A 20,981-nucleotide genomic window follows, 5' to 3' on the forward strand; every position below is an offset into this window, starting at 1 on the left:
CTTCAGCCATATTTAATTTATTATTTTGATTTAAATACAATCCCTTAGTAAATCAAACCTTTCAGTAGTAGTGAATAGAATTATTGATACTTCTAGATTTCTTAGCTACAATGTTCTCTCCTAGCCACAAACAAATATAGTTCGGAGATTCAACCAAATTAAGAATTAATCACTATACCTCAACAGTAATTCAAAATACCTCTCAGCTTCAAACCCTTATACTTTTCCAAGGAAATCCACATGAGAAATCTTACCAAGTCAACAAAAGTAAAAAATCAATCAAATGATTCATTTGCTTCATTAAGCCACCTTTTATAATCCACTTGGCTTCACCAACACACCATTAATTAGAAGCTTCTATTAGATTTTGTTAATAAATAACTTTTCTAGCACATTGCTTCATGTAGAGGCTTTTGACTTAAGGGGCTTCAACTTTTAATATAATAACTGCTTGCACTTTTATATTTAATACTTGACTTAGGCTTATAATTAACTAAATAAATGGACCCTTCCAATGATGTTTTAACCCTTAACTTAAGTGAAATTATAACCTCATGATAAGCCATTTAATGATCCAAAGATAATTTGACCTATTATTTCAAACATGAATCACACCTATTATTTTCCCATGTGATCAAATGCACTTTCCTAAAGTATAAAGGGCCCCTCTCAATCATCACTCATCTGGCCATAAATAATAGGCATAAAAAATAAAGTTCAAACGAACTCCAATTTGAGTCAAATGGTGACCAAGCCGGTACATATTGAATTGTGAAGAAGAGAAGACCCACCCATAGCCAAGCCTATGCCTTAGAAGACCCTCTATCCACAATAATTAGCCTACGAGGATCACAATAATAGGTTAATCCCTCAAACTTTGATGCAGGCAAAAATGGGGACATTGAGCAACTATTTTTTCTTAATGCATGTAGTAAACACAAATTATTTCTAGATTCCACCACAAATATTAGATTCTTTACATTATATTTTAATTAATTAACTTGAAGTACACAATTTAGGAGTATACATCCATCCCTTTAAACATATGGTCATCATCCTTGACAACTATTATTTCTTTAGATTATTTTTCTTGAAGCATTGCTACACTGACAATAATGGTGGATGATGGGGAAGTGGAACATTGTATGATAGAAATTTGAGTGGAGGGTTAGAGTGTCCTTCCTCCAAGCATCTTTAGTCACTCTTACAATGAAAGACCCCAGGTCATCAAAATCCTTGCATCCTTGGGCTTCTCTTTCATCCTCTCTCATACTATGTAATATGTTTCCACAACATGGGTAAGGGTTTCTCAAAGTACTTGTTGGCTCTCCCAACAACTTCTTTTCCAATTCCCACTCAATTTGTGAATTGAATATATTGCTTTTTCCTTTTGTTAACTCTATCTCTCACTATATTTTTTTGCATCTACACCATATGATTGCACTTTTGTTATTATTTGGTGTTGGCATCTTATGAAGTGTGACTACAATTATGTCCCATGGTTGGGTGATGTGATTATTGTTGTAGATAGTGGATTTTATTCGTATTTCATTGGTGATCACTATTGTATAATTATTTATTGTTATTTTAGATTGTATCTACATGCGTAGATGGTATCATTATTTTTATTAGCCTCAATTGGTAATGCTATTATTGTATGTGAAAGAGTCATATCGGTTGTTATGTTGTCAATGATGTCAAGCCTTCATTGGTAAGACATCATACTAATTCAGTAGAGTGCCATATCATTTTATTAATGAAGAGGATTTGATTGATGAAGAGGACTTGAATAAAGTATGATGATCAAAGAGTTAACAAGTGTATGGTATTCAATGAACACTTGAATGAGTTGGACTATGCTAGTATAGTGTTGATTTGATTCTTTTACAATCATGTAATGTCACGATTAAGTGATAAATATCATATATATGCAAGACAATTTGATCGGTGAATTAAGGAATATAGTATTAACTGAGCTACTACAATCGTCACCAAGCACCTAGCAATGAAATGTTAAAGTCTAATGTTAACCAAGTAATTTTAATTTTAATGTTAATTGAGTGATGTATTGCCCAAACATGAAAAAAAGTTAAGAAAATATTTAATTTGAGGCTGACATTTGATGAAAATTAAGAATGTTTGAGAAGTTCAAAGGATAAAGTCAAAGTTATGTATGATATCTACTACTGGAGAAATGTAATGAAGATCTAATGAAGGAGATTTAATAGAATGAAGATGAGCACAAAGTTCAAGGTGGAAATATTTGTTGAGTGTCTAGATTCATTGAATCTGAGATCTGCCATCATGATTAAGTGAGAAAATCTAGAAGATTTTGGAACAACAAAATTTTCTATTTCAGGGGATGAACAAGTTTTTTGTTGTTGTTGATACTGGTTTTTTTGATCGAATTGTTAAAGTTAAAGGAAGAAAAAAGGTGAACTAAGGAAAACACAAGTGGAAAGATCAAGTAGAGAAAGTGCTAAGTTAAAGTGTCAGTGTGTAAATTAGCTAGAAAGAGATCAGAAAGAAGAAGACAAAGTAGAGCAGAGATCTGAACAAGCAAGGTAGTGCTAAACCTAACATATCAATTCACCATTACTTTCTTACCATTGTAGAAGATAAAATATCTTAATTGAGTGGACCTAAGAAGTATTTGAAATCCTATATGGTAGCATCCATTAGTAATGTTTGTAAGTCCTTTAGAGTAGGCCACTCTTTAGAAATACCAAAGAGTGATAAGGTCTAGATGGTCTTTGGTTAAAATCCTCTAACCTGGTCACACTAAAATTGTACATGTAACCTTTAACAAGGTTGGCTCCTAATATAGCTCACTTCAAAAGAGTGAAATTATTTGGGTTGTTGCTTTCCAGGTGGTTTTTCCCTTTATAGGGTTTCCACGTTAAATATATGTGTCAAATGTGTGAATTCTTATTGTGTTGGAAGTTTATTTTAATGTTATTTATTTAATTTTGTAACTTGGTATAAGCTATGTGATTACTTTGATACTTTTTTTAGTAAGGAACGATAAGATAACACTTTGATGTAAAAAGTTTACAAGTATGATTTGAGATGTTGGATGTGGTTACCGAGTTATTGATATGAAAGTGTATGAAGTTTGAATTGGCACTAAAGTGTTTTAAAGGCCTGTAGGATAATTGGTAATAACTGATTTAACCCTCCCTCTCAATTATGTAACAATTGGTATGAGAGCTTAGTGCTTGAAGGAAGAAGTTTGAAAGGACTTGAGCTAAAGAGCGAAGATGTATAAGAGAGAGGTATCATAGATGAACAATGATAATTTCTCCTCATGTAAAAATAGGATGAGGCCACATTTATCTAGAATTGGAGACAATGCTACACATTGGCTAGACAATCAATATGTTTCTCCTACCCCTCCCATGACTATGGAATAGATGAGTAAGAAGAGATAACATTATAGTTTGATGATTGAGATTGCATCTTCCCTAAATGATGTTGAGTTTGATGATGTCAAGAACTGTATTATTTCTAAAGAAGCATGAGACAAGTTGACACTTGTACATGGTGGAGATGACAATGTATTAAGAGAAAAAGAAGAAAGTCTGAGAAGCAAATATGATAACATGAGAATGAAAGATGGTGAAAATTGCATTATGTGGACCGAATCAAGGAAGTTGTGAGTGTTATCAAAGCTGTTGGAGGAGTCATTAGTGATACTGAACTTTTAAGTAAAGTTCTTAGAACTCTCTTATCTATATATTCAATAAAATTATCTGCAATTTAGGAAGCTAGAGTCATGCCTAGTAATGATCTTGCTCTTGATGGTTTAGTTGGTCACTTGATTGCATTTGAATTAATTAACTTTGATAATAGTGTGCCTACAATTGGGAATGCTTTCAAGACTTCACTAACTATTAGTAGTTCAAAAAAATAAAAGAGAAGCAAGGATGAAGGTGAGCTCGAATCATAAGATGATATTGATGAAATTGAAGCATTGCTTGCAAGGGGCTTACCAAGAGGTCATATTGCTGCAAGATTTTTTAACAAGAAAAGGAGTCACATAAATGATAAGGATCACAAATATAGAAAAAAAAAAGACTACAAGGACACAGGGAAGAAATCATGCTATATTATCAAAGAAGAGCACACTGAGTTAGACACTGAAGATGACAAAGAAATGGTAGAAGTGGTCTATGTTGTTGTTAAAGAAGAACCTAATGAGGAAAGGTGCGAGGATGGAAAAGCTCTTATTTCTCATGTTAGTAAGAATGACACATGGATTATTGACAGTAGATGTTCACATCACATGACTAGAGACATTGGTGAGTTTGATAAACTTGAGGAATATGACAACTAATATGTTAAACTATGGAATGATGTTCCATGTCTAGTGAAAAGAAGAGGCTCATTGATATTAAATGATAAAATCATATGCGATGATGCATATTAGGTGCAAGGACTAAAATATAATTTGTTGAGTGTTTCTGAATTGAATGATACAGGTTATATTTTAGTCCTTGCACCCAATCCCTGATGATGAGGGAAATTTGATTGGCACTAGAGAGAAAACAAAATGTAATATGTTATTTCTTGATCCTACAATTGATACATATTTGTTTGAAATTTTTGTTTATGTGTGGTTGTGGCATAAGTGGTTATGTCATGTCAATTTTGAGAACATGGTCAAGGTTAGTAGAAAGAAAAGAGTTAGAGGCTCACTGAATTTGCATAAACCTGAGAATGTTATGTACAAACAATGTCAACTCAATAAGATGACCAAGTCAATCTTTTTAAGTAAGACACATATTTATAATAACATTATGGAATAAGTGCATACAAATTCATGTGGACCAACAAGAGTAGAATGTTATTACGGTGACAAATATTTCATACTATTTCAATGAAGTAATATGAAGTAGACAATCTCCATGCCAATGCAAATTCAAAGGTAAATTACCTCTAATATGTTTCAAATACAAAACTTTAGTCAACATTATGGAATAAGTGCATACAAATTTGTGTGGACCAACAATAGTAGAATCTTATTATGGTGACAAATATTTCATACTATTTGTTGGTGATTATTCTATGATGATGATAGTTATGTTTATGAAGTTAAAGTCACATGTTTTTAATATGTTCAAATGGTACAAATCTAGAGTAGAAAAAGAAACTGGTAAACAATTGAAAAGTTCTGGTAGATGTAGTGAGTTATGTCTGTTGAATTCACTAACTTTTGTGTTGAGCATGGAATTAAGAGACAATTATCAACATTGAGGACACCATAGTAGAATGAGATTGCTAAAAGAAGGAACACATCGATCATGGATTGTACAAGAACACTACTAATCAAAAAGTAAATTAATCAAATATTTTGGAGAGAAGCCATTAGCACTGCAATCTACACTATCAATCAAGTTCAATTGAAAAAAGGAATAAACAAGACACCTTAGGAACTCTAGTATGGTCATACACCTAATGTGAGTTATTTCAAGATATTTGGGAGTAGATGTTACATTCATAAAGATGCAATAAATGATAAATTTGATTCTAAAGGTGATGAAGGTATTTTTCTCAATTATTCTTCTAGGAACAAAGCCTATAAATGTTTGAACAAGGCTACTAACACAATGATTGAAAGCACAAATGTGAGTATTGATGAGTTTGCAGACAAGAATGATGAGGAAAGAAAAAATGAACCTAATGAATACAAATTTTTTTGTCTATCTATATGAAGAGGCTTCTGGTGTAGTGTTTAAGCAACATTAGAGAGCTACCGAATGCCATCTTTCATTACCCAACCCATAGACAAGACAACCCAAGCAGGATGCAAAGCCCTAATTGAGTGAAGATAATAATGGAAATCAAAGAACACGACCTATCCTAACAAGGTATATGAGAAGGAACCATTCAAATGAACAAATTATTAGAGATAAAAGTGTTGTAGTCATGAGAAGAAGTTGAAAGCCAATACATGCTTCATTTTTGAGTTTCAGCCAAAAACTATGAAAGATGCACTTGAAAATGAAGAATGGATTAATGCTATGAATGAAGAGATTGATAAAATTGAGAAAAATAATAGATGGACACTTGTATCAAGACCAACTAACAAGAATGTAATTGGAACAAAGTGGAGTTTTAGAAAAAAACTTGAATGAGAATGGTAAAGTTGTGAGGGAAAATGATAGACTAGTTTGTAAAGGTTATGCCCAAGAAGAAATTGATTATGGTGAGACCTTTGCACTTGTTGCTAGATTGGAAGGAGTCGAAACTTTGTTGGCATATGCAACATACAAGAAATTCAAGGTATATCAAATGAATCTTATGTTGACAATTCTAAATGTAATACTTGAAGAAGATGTTTATATAAAACAACCAGAAGGATTTGTTGAGCCAGATCAAAAGCACCCAATTTATGAATTGAACAAAACATTGTATGATTGAAGCATGCACTAAGAGCATGGTATGAAAGGTTGCATTCATACTTGATTAAGATTGGATTCAAGTGAAAACAACAATATATAATTGAAAAGTGAAACTGAAAACATGGTATTGATTGTTGAAATGTTTTTGGATGATATCATATTTGGTCGTAATGATTGTTGGAGTTAATTAGCATTGGCATGGAGATTGTCAACTAAATTTTTGTCATTGATGTCAAAATTTTTAAGGTAAAGTTATGCTTCTGATAAGCACATTCACTATCAGTATCACTAAAGACAAGTTACTATTGGTGTGGGTGGATCACTATTGGAGTGTATAAGACATTATCAGAGAAAGATAAGTGATATTATCAAAATATTGTGACAGAATTTTCTAAGTTTGACTAACCCTAAGATCTATGGTCAAGATTATGACTAAGGTTATCAAATAAGGAATCATAAAAATGGGACTTAGAGAGAACATAAAAGAGAGGGAGACATAGGACAAAGTGTGAACATGAAGAACTACAAAAACAAGTCAAAGAAACAACTCTAGATGATGGAGAGACATTGATATGACATGCTACAAGTGTCATAAGATTGGGCATCTTTCTAGAGATTGTTGGTCAAGAAAAAGATCAAATGTAAAATCCTCTGATATAAGGGGAAAGATTAAGATCATTTACAAAGAAGAAGCAAGCAAGGATATGAACCAAGAAGAGTGACAAAGCATAATTATTTAAATCTATAGAGACAACTAGATCATCTTGTAACATCATGACTTTTGAGTTGACCTAGCCTATCACATCTTAAGCGGTTGCACACACATTATAGATCTTACACCTATACCCCTATCTAAATTGGTAAATCACAAGACAAGGAAGAGAAATTTACTTAAGTGATAGTTACTAGCTATTGTACTTTACCTTTGATAAGGCACGTGGTTATCAAAATTATGATCATTTCCCGAAGGGTAATAAATAATTAACAACAAAGGGTAATGTATTGCAGGTAAAGATGACTATTTACCATTGGAACCCTAATATTACTATTTTGTTATGTAAATAGGTATATCTTAAGTTGATTGTTACCTTGCATATTTTAAATCTCTCAAGTTTTCATATTTGCATATGTATAGTTTATAAGTGTGATATCCCTATAAGAACATTCTTATTACTTTGAGTAAGTGGAAAAAGGTAATTTGAGAATGGTATCAAAGAGATCTAGTGCATAAAGTTGAGAAACAAATTATTTAAAAAAAAAAAAAAACCAATGGTTGAAGAATTGTATGATGTTGAGTTGGTCGATGGAAGGGCATTTGAGCCACCAATGTGTACACCCATCCCAATAAATGCTAACAAGAAGGATATGGTGATGTTCTCCTCAGTAAGAATGTAAGTTCATTCTTGAAGGTAAAAATTAATGAATAGGGTGACTGAGAAATTTGAGAGCTATTCTAAATGTTCTATCACAATAGATCCCTAAAGTCTCAAATCAAGCATCTAGAGATAACTATCCTTCATCATGTCATGGATGTCCCTAATTTCTTTTGAGATGATTTGGTCAGACTTGTGCTGAGTAGGATGCTTGATTAGTACATGTGGCTATATAAACCCCACAGGATCACAAAGGAAGTGATTTAGAGCATCATAGGGTTCAATAGATCTAGAAAGGAATTAGCAAAAAAGGCAATCTTACCTAAGGAAGCAACTAGATTAGATGGGTGTCATCACGATAGACAAATGTGCATGATGAATGATATTACCAATCCAAAACTAAGGTACATGATTACAGTAATTGCATACACAATCTAATATTAAGGCCAAAGAAATAGTGTGTCGAATGGATCCATATATATAGCTTATCAATTCACCCATGATCTTGCAATACTTTACATAAGAAGATGGTTGCAAATGAAAATACTAGAGAACTTATGAAAGATAAAAAGGGACTGGAGTAAACACACTCTCAAGTTTGGTGCTATACTTGTATGTATCTTCTTTTACTTTAAGAAAAAAGTTCCCTAGGTACAAGCCATTTGAATGAAAGACAGATAAACTTATCTTTCTCCAGATTACCAAATTATACAACAAGTTAGAAGGTGAGGGAAATGAATTTTTAGAGAAGTATTTTAGGAACTTCTAGTTGGAGATGGAACAAAGGGAGAGAATTCCCTTTAGTAGAACTAGAATTTAAGCAAGAACTATGCTTCCTTGTCTAATATAGACATATGTATGACTCAAGTGGTTTGACAATGAACTCACTAGCTGACAAAGATACCTTATAAGGTTGAAAAAGTGTAAACTAGGGATCCCATAGATAATCTATTTTCTATACCAATTAACCCCAAGGGTAACTTTTTTGGAATAGGCATAATCATCAAGGAATAACAAAGCAAAAAATAAGAGATAGCTACAAAGAATAGAAAACTAAGGAGAAAGAATAAAAGATAGGTCTTTGGCCAAGATGAAGAGGTAAATGTTGATAAGGTAGAGGTAGAGATGACTGAAAAAGATAAGACAATTCCTTAATTAAGGACACATGTTGAGATCAAAGTAGAGTCCTCACCAAAACCTAAGTTGGAAATAGTACCGATAGGAAGGAGGATCATTAACATTGTTAAATCCTTGATGATTGGAACATACAAGAGGAAAAAGAATGAAAGGAATATTTCACTAACACTAGAGATAGGTGTGTCACCATAGGAAGCTAAAGTTGAGGTTCTAAAGTTTCCAGAAGAAGGTAACACTATTACTTTTCATGATCTATTAGTAGATATTATGCATAATGAAAAATATAAGACTTTTAATAATAGGCATTCAAAGTCTAATGAGTACAATAAGAATAGAGTAGTTAGTGTTGTCCTAGTAAGCATGAGAACCGTCAATAGAACACCAATGGACATCAAACCATTATCTCCAAATGACTTGGATACAATAGTTACAAAGAAGTGGAAGGATGGAATCATAAAGTTTAACAAAATGATGGATGATGAAATATCAAACATTAGATCATAATATTTCAAGACAGAAAAGGTGGTATTGATTGTTGTATACAAGAAATATTTCAACATGATTGAGAATTTATCCTTAGTCACCACTGGTCTAGGAAAGGAATCCTACAAGAATGTAAGAGAAAAGGAAAAATCTAGCCGATCAACTAGAAGAATACTAAATGAAAAAAAGGGTAGAATAAAATAAAGCAGAGAAAGATATAGGCAAAGATAAAGGTATATTTCCTGAGACAAATGGACCAAAGAAAGAAAAGGAATAGGAAACTGGTAGGGACTTTGGTGAAGTTGAGATTGAAGAACTACCACAATTGCAAGTGGACTTAAATCCACTCAAAACCTCTAGGGCTGAACCACATCCAAGTGGAAAGTTCCCAGTAAAAGAAAAGGATAAAATACTAAAATATGTTATACACTTAGACTCAAGCACCGAAAGTGTGACAAAATCAATGCAAGGAAGAACAAGAAATGAGTAAAGCCAAAGACCTAATCAAGAAAAAGTCATGTTAGATTAGAAGTGAACAAGGATACCGTGAGCATGAACTAGACCAACATGCACATCCAAAGGAAAAATGACCTGAGTTATAAACTCAACAAGAGAAAGACGATACATTTGTGAGAAAAATCTCTCTAGTAATGATGGACATTTTAGTAATAGAGATGAGATTCAAAGAGAGCGAGCTAGACATAATAGAAACTCAAGACTAGGCTCAAACCAAAGAAAATGTATAAGTACCAAAAAAGAGAAAGAACGGGTCCCAAAAAGGGAAGTTACACCTGAGAGGCAACCCATGACTAAGAAGGAGCCCACTCAAAACATGACAAAGCCCTAGAAAAGAAGGAAGAATTGGTAAGACAAAAGACTCCATAAGCAGAGAAAATGTGTAGATAAGAAGTGACATGTTCTAGGAGAGACAAGACACCAAGAAAGTCAAAGCCGTCTACCAGTATATTAATAGGACAAAGGAGTGTTAAAAAGTCAGATCAAGCCAAGAGGAAGTTGAGCTTAGGAAAGGATTTGGGGCAACAAGAAGATACATAAGGGTAGATATGAGTCATCCACCCCAACCTCATCATCCGCATCTGAAGATGAAAAATAATTATATGAAGAAGATGTTGAAGAGGAAGTGGAGAAGAACTTTATATTTGAGAAAATGCAAAAAATATAGGAACACTTTGATGAACTAGATCACAAATAAAGAAAGAAGTGCACAAGGCTAGGTGATAAATATGAAAGGCTAAGTCTAGCTAGTAAAAGACATGAAAGAACAAGAAAATTGGTTAAAGTCAAAGATCTCATTAGTAAATTAGCATTAGGAGTCTCATACATTCATGAGACTAATATGATTAGCTAGGTTAAGGAGCTTGTTGATCATATATATGAAAATGCAAAAAAATCACAAAGGTTACTGAAAAGAGTGTCAACATGACAAGACTGTTGACATAAATAAGTCTTATTGAAATCAATAAAGGAGATAAAGTTCAAGGATGAGATGTCAAAGGTGTTTGAGGAGTTCACATTGGTGTTTCAAAAACTATGCACATCAAGCATCTTCACTAGACATTATCCACTTCCAAGATCAACTCTAGAGCACACAACTAAATTCTAAGAAACTATTTACTTGGTTAACCAACTATGAGAAAAATAAGATAGACAAGAAGTTATACTATTAGAGACACAATGCTTCTTGTCACCATTGGCAGGAGTCCTCCAAGAGCACATCAAGGTTTCAAAAACCTAGATTGAAAAGCCACCTGCAAACTCTTTGGTTGTCATCAAACAACTTGTTGCAAATATACAAAGTGAGGCACTCACTCTCACAAATCTAAATGAGACATGGGAAAAACAACTAAATATTACATGAGAAAGATTCAAAGATGTGTTTGAATGTTGTAAGAGCATGGTACCCCTTGTCATTAAGTTAAAAAGGGGGAGATCATGACTATGTAAGGCGGAGATAATTGATGAAAAAGTAAGGGGGAATGATCAAATAAAGGGGGAGAGAATGAACAAGTAAGGAGGGTGACATTAGTTTTGGATGAACACACAAAGTCAAAAGCACAAAGTAGTCAGAGGGAGATTGCCAAAGGAGGCCTCAAAAGAAAGAGGAATACTGAAGAAGACATGGGGAGTGCAACATAGAGGAGACTATGTTGGCCATAATCTCATTGGCCTTTTCAACTAAGTCCATGTGGGCTAGCTGAAGTGAGAAAGAAGATCAAGACAGGTAAGAAGTTTTTGATAAAGTTTTTTTCATCAATTCCAAAGGGGGAAATTGTTGGACATATCAATCATATTTCCATGAATATCAAAGAATGGTGATGACTAGTACTTATCATCACAATACTTTGAGTATTGTCATGATGGGAAACCAGTTGAGAAATATGAAGAAGTTGCAAGTTAGTAAAACCACTAGTATGATCTTATATTGGTCAAGATGTGAATAGCAACTTAGTCAAAGTCATGATAGGTAAAATAGGAAAAGAAAACAATAGTCAAGGATGAAGCATGAAGGGCCCCCAGTGATGTGACATGATGAAAGGATAGTTAAAAAAAGTGATGTGAGAGGCATCCAAGCTAAAGAGGTAGAAGGATGCAAGGAAAGAAGCTAGAAATAAACTCATAGGTAGTTTGGAAAGCGTGCAAATATAGGCACCTACTCATTAGTAGTTTTGGTTGTTATGTGACTAGTACATATGCTATTAAAACTCGAATATGAGTGGGATTTTCAATTTGAGTTTTGGCACCTAGAAAATTCAAAAAAATAAGGAATCAAAATTTAGTTGTTGATTGGTACTTCTTGAATCAGAAGGAGTTGCAAAGAGTGAATAGAGAATAAAAACAAATTACATAGAGGAGATTTGAGTAATGGATAGGTTGGGTCTAACAAGAGTGTTACAACAAGTGAGGAAAGTGATACAGAGTGATCATGAGGCAAGCCAACTAAGACAAAGGAGATTCATGAAATCTTCAAGATACTAAAAGAATGTCTATAAATCAAGGCATGCTACCTTTTATATCTAATCCATAGTTTTCTTTCTTATGATTGCAAATATTATAAGCTCTTAACCATACATGCTTGAATGTAATCCTATGTAAATCCTTTAGAAAGTTATATCTCAAAAATAGATTTGTAAATCTCCTAACAAGGTAGCCTCAATAAGCTTACCTAGTCCTAACAAACTATATATTTCCTAATAGGATGTGTTCTTTGAATAAATAGTTGCAACTTTTAATAGGGCACCTATGTACTTGCAAGGAAAGGCCCATGGGTATATTACTCCCAATGGGGTTTCCATCCTCACACTGAAGGTTTCTAAATATAACAACCATGTGTCAATAATGTATGCTCACTTTTATGAATTTGTATGGTTTTATTATGTTACATTTATTATTGCATTGTTGATTAAGAAATTGGTAGTTAGGACTTATAACAAAGTAGATCAACTCACTAGTTGGAAAGATTGTGTTGATTCAAACCCCCCCCCCCCCATATTCAAGATTCTCTTATTTTTATTATGACCATTTTAATTTACCTTCCTTATAATTTGAAATTTTCTATTCGCCCTTAGTTTTATTTTTTAATTGATATAAGTCTTTTGCTATTATTTTATAAATTTTCAATTTTTAAGAAAAGAATTTTTTTATCCCTATTCAAAGTGCAGGAACTGGGGAAAAAATAACATGGAAGAAAACCCTCGATCTTGCCTGGGATGCAAGCATCCTATCATTTGAATCATACAAACACCTTTTATCAAATAGGGGACTTTAAGAAGACATTTGTTCTCTTACATGTAATTATGAATTTAATTGATTGCATATGATCCTTATTTAGGGATTATATTACTTTGTTTAATATATTTCTCAATCAATGGGGTTTATATAGAGATTAACATTCACCCATTCACTTATTTTTCTTTGGAATGTTGTTTTGTTTAAGTTGCTAGGTCCTCTTCCTTAAGAGATGTCAGATTGTCCCTGTATGCTCAACTTGACTATCTTCTGATGTTAGAGTATATGATCAATTTGGACAAGAAGAAAGAGGTTTAAAATGATTGAACACTGTTAAGAATATAGCTTCATTCAGATTAAAGCATTTATTGTTACTATGAATTTAATATTGATTGATACATATATATATATATATATTTATATGTGTGATGATATATATATCTATCTATATATATGGATATATTAAATGTATTATACATAGGCTGAATTGACTATATCATCAATCTAAGTCATGATTGGTTTATGACTTGATTTGTTTCTTGTCGTTAGTTATGAAACAGTATGAAAGGGAGTCACGACCATGAAGGGTTGTGACTCCCATCACAACTCTTCATGATTGTGATCCCCATTCCTTATATTTATTGTCATCAAACGGCTGTGCAATAAAATCAATAAAAATGGCAATTACATTACACAACAAGCATTGAATAGTAATAAGTTTGAATCAATATATCAGTAATCATTGAACAATAATCGGCTTGAATACATATATATTAGTAATTTTCATACATCAAATGATCACTTTGGAAGTCAGCTCCTATCATATATATATTAAGACTGCAGTATAAACTAGAAATAAACTTTAGATATACATTGAAATAAAGGACTATTTTTTTCTCTATCATCAATCTATATTCCTTTAACATGGTATCAGAGCCTCATTAAAATAAAATTAATTCAAGGCCTTATTATTTCAAACAAATTCAAAGAAATTTTGGACTATCTACTAGAATCATATCAGCATACAATCTTGTCATATCTATCAGAATAAAATGGTGAACAAGATCAAATTAGAAGATAGATTAGAAGGGGTTGGAAACTTCTCTTCATGGAAAATATGGATTATTGCATTACTTGGAGAACTCGAGTTAGAATCCTACATAAAAAAAGATCTAAAGATGCCTGAAGATGAACCTAAAACCAAGAAAATCATAATTGACTTTGTTAGAGATCATATTCTCCCTTTAATAGCAAGATTGAAAACATCATTTAAAGTGTTCAAAACTATGAAAGATACATTTGAAATTAACAATGCAAGCAGAACATTGACCTTAAAGAAGCAACTCATGAATATAAAAATAAATAGAGGAGGGCTAATAACAACATACTTCTTAAGGATCTTTGAAATAAAGGATCAACTTGCCACCATTGGAAACAATGTAGATGACTCAGAACTGTCACTGATCCCTCTAAGAGGACTACCTATATCATGGGAATCATTCATTCAATGTGTAAGTCAACCTTCTCTTCCTAAATTGGATCAACTAAAGAACAAATGCACTCAAGAAGAGTCACATCTAATATCTAGAGGAATTGGCACAAATAAAGAAGGAAAGATTCAAGCACTACATACAAACACTAACAAAGGAAAGAAGAGAAAATTCAAAAGAGGAAATAACTTTCAAAATCACAAACAAAAATATCTATCCAAAGTACAATGTTATCAATGTGATAAGTTTGGTCACATCCGAAGATTTTGTCTAGAAAGGAAGGAAAATCAAGCAACTCTAGTTGAGTCTCATGAAGTTGAAAACCCTTTATTATATTTAGCCTTGCAAAGTGAATTAAATACAAGTAATAATAATTGGATAATAGATAGCAGAGCTTCAAAACATATAACTGGATTTAGAAATCAGTTTGAAACATTTAGAGAGTATTGCACAAAAGAAGTCACAATTGGAGATAATTCTACTTATCTAGTAAAAGGAATTGGGATATGCTCCTTACAAATAAAAATAGGAGAAAATATTGAATTAAAAGAAGTACTATTCATACCAAGGATAAAAAGAAACCTAATCTCCATTTCAAGTCTAGCCAATCAAGGATATCATGTCACATTCAGCAAGGATAAAGTGTTACTATGGCCTAAAAACTCTAACATTAAAAATGTTGTTAGTATAGGATCAAAAGATGGAAGCCTATACAAATTAAGTATTAAGCCTAAACCTCTTGCACTAAATCATGAAGTTCATAAATCAAATGAACTTTGGCATAGAAGATTAGGGCACCTTAACTTTAGTGCCCTTCCTACCATAGAGAAAATCACCACTAGCATACTTTATCTCAAATGAGATCATGTTAGTATTTGTAAAGGATGTGCCCTAGGAAAAAATAATAAAGGACATTTTCCTTTAAGTAAACACAATTCTAAAATCGTACTAGAACTTGTTCACACTGACTTGTGTGGACTTATGCCAACACCTTCACTAGGGGGTTTGTTGTACTATGTGACTTTCGTTGATGATTTCTCTAGGAAAACATGGATATACTTTCTTAAATTTAAAGAATCTAATGAAGTATTACAAAAATTCAAATAATTTAAAGCTCTTGTAGAAAATCACACTGGAAAGAAAATAAAAACATTAAGGTCAAATAATGGAGGTGAGTACACATTTGGCATCTTCAAAGAATTCTATATTTTTGTTGGGATTAAGAGCGAGACTACAGTACCTTATAATCCTCAAAAAAATGGTGTTGCAAAAAGGAAAAATAGAACAACTACAGAAACAAAAAAAGCTATGATTCATGATCAAAATCTCCTTATGTCCTTTTGGGCTGAAGCAGCAATACAACAATATACATTCAAAATAGAAGTCCTCACATAAAATTAGAAAACATAACTCCTGAAGAATCCTTCACAGGGATTAAACTAGATCTAAGTCATCTGAGAATCTTCAATTGTTTAGTCTACATTCATATTCCGAAAGAGAAAAGGCCTAAATTAGAACCTTCTAGAAAGAAGAGCATATTCGTTGGCTACAATGAAACAACTAAAGGATACAAAGTATATATTCCAAGACAAAAGTTTGTTGAAATCAGAAGGGTTGTTAAGTTTGATGAAGATATCGCCTTCAAAACATATTTATACAAAGAAGATGAGGAAATTGAGAATCAGAGGGAGTCTATCATAAAAGATGATCTTAATACTGAGAATTAGAGGGAGGACAGAATATAAGATAATTCAACTAGAAATTTGGGGGAGAATTTTTCCAAATAACAAGACATATCTGCATCTATTACTAAGAATGGTGAAGTTTTAAATCATAAGAAAAGACCACTATGAGCTAGAAAAATGATTGAAGAAAACAATATAGAGCCAAATGAGATTTCAAGAGAAAATAAGAAAACAAGAAATAAAAAATGCTATGTTTCCTTAATAATAGAACTCACAAAAGCAGAACCATCTAATGTTGAGGAGGCTTTAAAATGTCAAGCATGGAAAGATGCAATGGTAGAACAATATCAATCCATTCAAAAGAATGATGTCTGGGATATAGTACCTAGACCTAAAAACAAGTCAGTTGTATCTTCAGAATGGCTATTTAAAATTAAGTATGCACCAAATAGAAGCATTGAAAAACACAAAGCCAGATTTGTTGCAAGGGGTTTTTCTCAAAATGTCAAAATTGATTATGAAGAAATATTTTCTCTAGTTGCATGTTAGACCTCTATAAGAATGATAATTTCCATTGCTGCATCCAACAAATGGAAGATACATCATATGAATGTAAAGCCAACCTTCTTAAATGACATCATTGAAGAGGAAGTATATATAGAACAAATTGAAGGTTACACTACACATGAAAGGAAGCATTATGTATGCAAACTAAAGAAAGCTCTCTATGGTCTTAAGCAATCTCTCAGAGCTTGGTATGAGAGGATAGACAACTATCTCTCCAAAATAGGATACTCTAAAAATGAAGTTGATCCTAACATATATTTCAAAATAAATAACAAGATGACATGATAATTCTTGTTCTTCATGTTGATGACTTATTGATAACAGGTGCATATCACCTTATAGCTAAATGCAAACAAGACCTCGTTGTTGGATTTGATATGAAGGATCTTGGACTTCTACATCATTTTATGGGTCTAGAAGTACGACAGAAAGATAACTATATTTTTTTGAATCAAGAAAAATACACCATTGATATATTGACTAGATTTGAGATGATGTAATGTAAACCTCTTTCTATTCCAATGGAAACTAATCTTCATAAGCTTAAAAGTGAAGCTACAAATTCAAAATCTATAGATCCTACTCACTATCATCAAATTGTTGTATCTCTTATGTACTTGGTAAATACAAGACCAAATATTTTCTATGATACAAATGTGTCAAGTCACTTCATGTGTGAGCCCAAGAAGATTCATCTGATGGCCGCCAAGCATATTTTAAGATATCTACGAGGAACAATTGGACTTGGAATGAAATATACAAATACAAAGTTACAAGTTCAAGGGTACTCTAATTAAGACTAGGTAGGTAGTTCTATTGATCGAAAGAGTACGACAAGACGTTGTTTTAGCCTTGGATCATAAATGATATCTTGGTTTAGTAGAAAATAGTCAACAGTTGCTCAAATATCTACGGAAGCAGAATGAATGGCAGCGTCCATGGGAGTGCAGGAAGCAATGTGGCTAAGGAAACTTTTATACGGACTATTTAGAGAACCACTAGAATCCACCATAATTCATTGTGACAATCAAAGTTGCATTAAACTTTTAGTTAATCTAGTTTTCCATAATAAGTCCAAACATATAGAAATTCCATATCACTCTATAAGGGATATGGTGGACAGAGATGTTATCCAGCTGATGTACATTAGCACTAAAGAACAAAAGGAAAACATCTTCACCAAACCTCTTGCAAGATTGAAACTTGAGTACTTCAGGAACAAACTTGGTAAAACTAAATTGTAATTCTATATTATGTAAAATTTGTTATGGAATATTTATTAAAATCAATATTGCAATATTGTGGATATGTTGTGGCAAGAAAGGGGACAATATTTCATGTGGATAAAGTCACTATTGTAAGATGACAATCTTAGCAATGATTTGACTTGTAGTCATGTGTTTCTAAATTGTTAGAATAGATGATGACGGATGTATTAAGATTGATTAAATTGGATTAAAATCCTGGAATATGTTGGATATCTTGATACAGTTGTTATCATTAGATTCAGGTCCAAAACTGATAGGAATAGTGATAGCAATGAATTCAAGTGCATTACTAGGAAGTATGCATTCAATCCTCTTTCTTCTAAGAGGGAGTGTTAAGAACATAACTTCATTTGAATTGAAGAATTTATTGTTACTTTGAATTTAATATTGATTGATACATATATACTTATATGCAATGAATAATAATTACACACACACACACACACACACACACATATTTATATATTTATATATCCAACAACTAATCAAAATTTATTTATTTATTTATGGATATATTAAATGTATTATGCATAGGCTGAATCGACTATATCATTAGTGTAAGTCATGATTGGTTTATGACTTGATTTGTTTCTTGCTATCAGTAATGAAACGATATGAAAGGGAGTCACGACCACGTGGAGAATTTCCTAGAGTTGAAACTAGTTTCTGCACACAAAGAGATAGACCTATGTTGACAAGGAGTGCAAGTAAAATGGAGATTATGCTAGTGGCATTCGAACAAAAGTAGATGAAGACAAGAAGATTGAGGAAGGGCTTTCCCTACATATGAAGATAGAACCTAAAGGTAATAAAAATTTAAATTGTTGGACTTGTAATGAATTTGGTTCATTTTCATCTAAATATCCTAAGAGAGTAAATAAGTTTACAAAGCCCTATAAATCGAGAGTACCCAAGGATTGCCTTTATGTTGATGATGATGAATTTGATTCTAAATTGGAAAAATTCTTGAGTGAAAGTGATGATGAAATAGGATTTTTTGTTATTAAGGAAGAAAGCCCTGAAAATAAATAAGTTAGAGAAGAAAAAACATTAGTATCACAAGTTGAAAAGAAGAAATCCAATTGGATTATAGATAGTGGTTGTTCCCATCACATGACTAGAGATATGAATAAGTTTGTTTAATTCAATAGCTATGATGGAGGAGTAGTTAGAGTTGAAAATAATGCAACCTATCATATAAAAGAAAAATGATCTATTACACTTTATGGAAAGACTAACACATATTATGTTTATTTTTTGGATGATATGAAACAAAATCTTTTGAGTGTTGGGCATCTAGTTGACAAGGGATATTAGTTGAAATTTACAAAAAAGACCTGCATTATCAAAGATAAAAATGACACATGATTGGCACTAGTACAAGGACAAGAGGTAATGTATTTAGTTGAATCCTACTGAGATGACATGTTTAGTTGCTAAAGTGGATGATAGTTGGCTATGGCGTAAGAGATTTTTTCATATCAACTTTGATAACATTGTGAAGGTCAGTACTACATTTGCACTTAGAGATTTGCCTAAGATTTTGAAACCTACTAACATGGTGTGTAAGGAATGTGTAATGGAAAAACAAAAGAAAAGTTAATATTCAAGCAAGAAATTTACCACTTCAGCAAAATTGAAGATTATGCACACAAACTTGAGTGGTCCTACAGAGACTAGAGCATTATATGGTGAAAGGTATTTTATGTTTCTTCTTATGGTTTCACTATAATGATATGGGTAACATTTCTTAGAGAAAAATATGAAGCTTTTATTCAATATATTTAAGAGTAGAGTTGAGAATGAATGTGGTTTAAAGATTAGATGCTTGAGATCTGATAGGGGAGGAGAGTTTACTTCAAGTGAGTTTAACAACTTTTGAGAAGATAATGGTATAAATAGACATCTTTGAGCCCCTAAGACACCTGAACTGAATGAAATAGAAAAAAAGGAGAAACAAGTCAGTAGTAGAAGAAACACGAGCAATAATGCTTGAAAATGATATATCAAAAATCTTTTAGAGAGAAGCAATAAATACAATATTATACACTATAAACACAGTACAGATCAAACAAGGCATTGGTAAGACACCTTATGAACTTTGGTTTGGACATGGATCTTCTGTGAAGTATTTTAGAATCTTTGGATGTAAATGTTACATTAAAAGAGATGATGATATTAGAAATTTTGATTCAAGAACTGATGAATGTATGGTCTTTGGATATTCGTTGAAAAGAAAAGCTCACAAATGTTTTAATCAAAGATCTAAGATTATTGTTGAAAGTGTTAATGTAAAAGTTGATGAAAAGTTCAGAATTCAAGAAATGATACTTGATTATAATTTTGATAAAGAGACTAATCCATGAATTAACAAGGAGAATGTTGAACATCAATTATTTTATGATATTGAAATTGATTTTCAGATTGAAATTCAGAGAGAAGAACCTAGATCTGAACTTAGAGTAGAAATCAAAGTTGAGACAATGGCACCTAACAAGAATTTGGCAAAGAGTCACCTTGTTGAATAGATCATTGAAAACAAAGATAAAGGAGTGATGACAAGAAATAAGGTACAAGAAGAACTATGTTTAATTTTTCAAGTTGAACCTAAGAATGTAGATGGAGCTTGTAAAGACGATTATTGGATAAAGAACATGAAAGAAGAATGAGAGTAGATTGAGAAAAACCAAATATGGTAATTGGTTCCTATACCTAAAGATAAAAATATTATTGGAACTAAATGGGTATTTAGAAATAAGATGAAAGAACAAGGTGAAGTTGTAAGAAACAAAGCAAGACTACTATGTAAAGGTTATTCACAATAAGA

Source organism: Cupressus sempervirens, chromosome 5 (genome assembly GCF_028749045.1).
Source record: "Cupressus sempervirens isolate cs-2001-9-10 chromosome 5, ASM2874904v1, whole genome shotgun sequence".
NCBI classification, from domain to species: domain Eukaryota; kingdom Viridiplantae; phylum Streptophyta; class Pinopsida; order Cupressales; family Cupressaceae; genus Cupressus; species Cupressus sempervirens.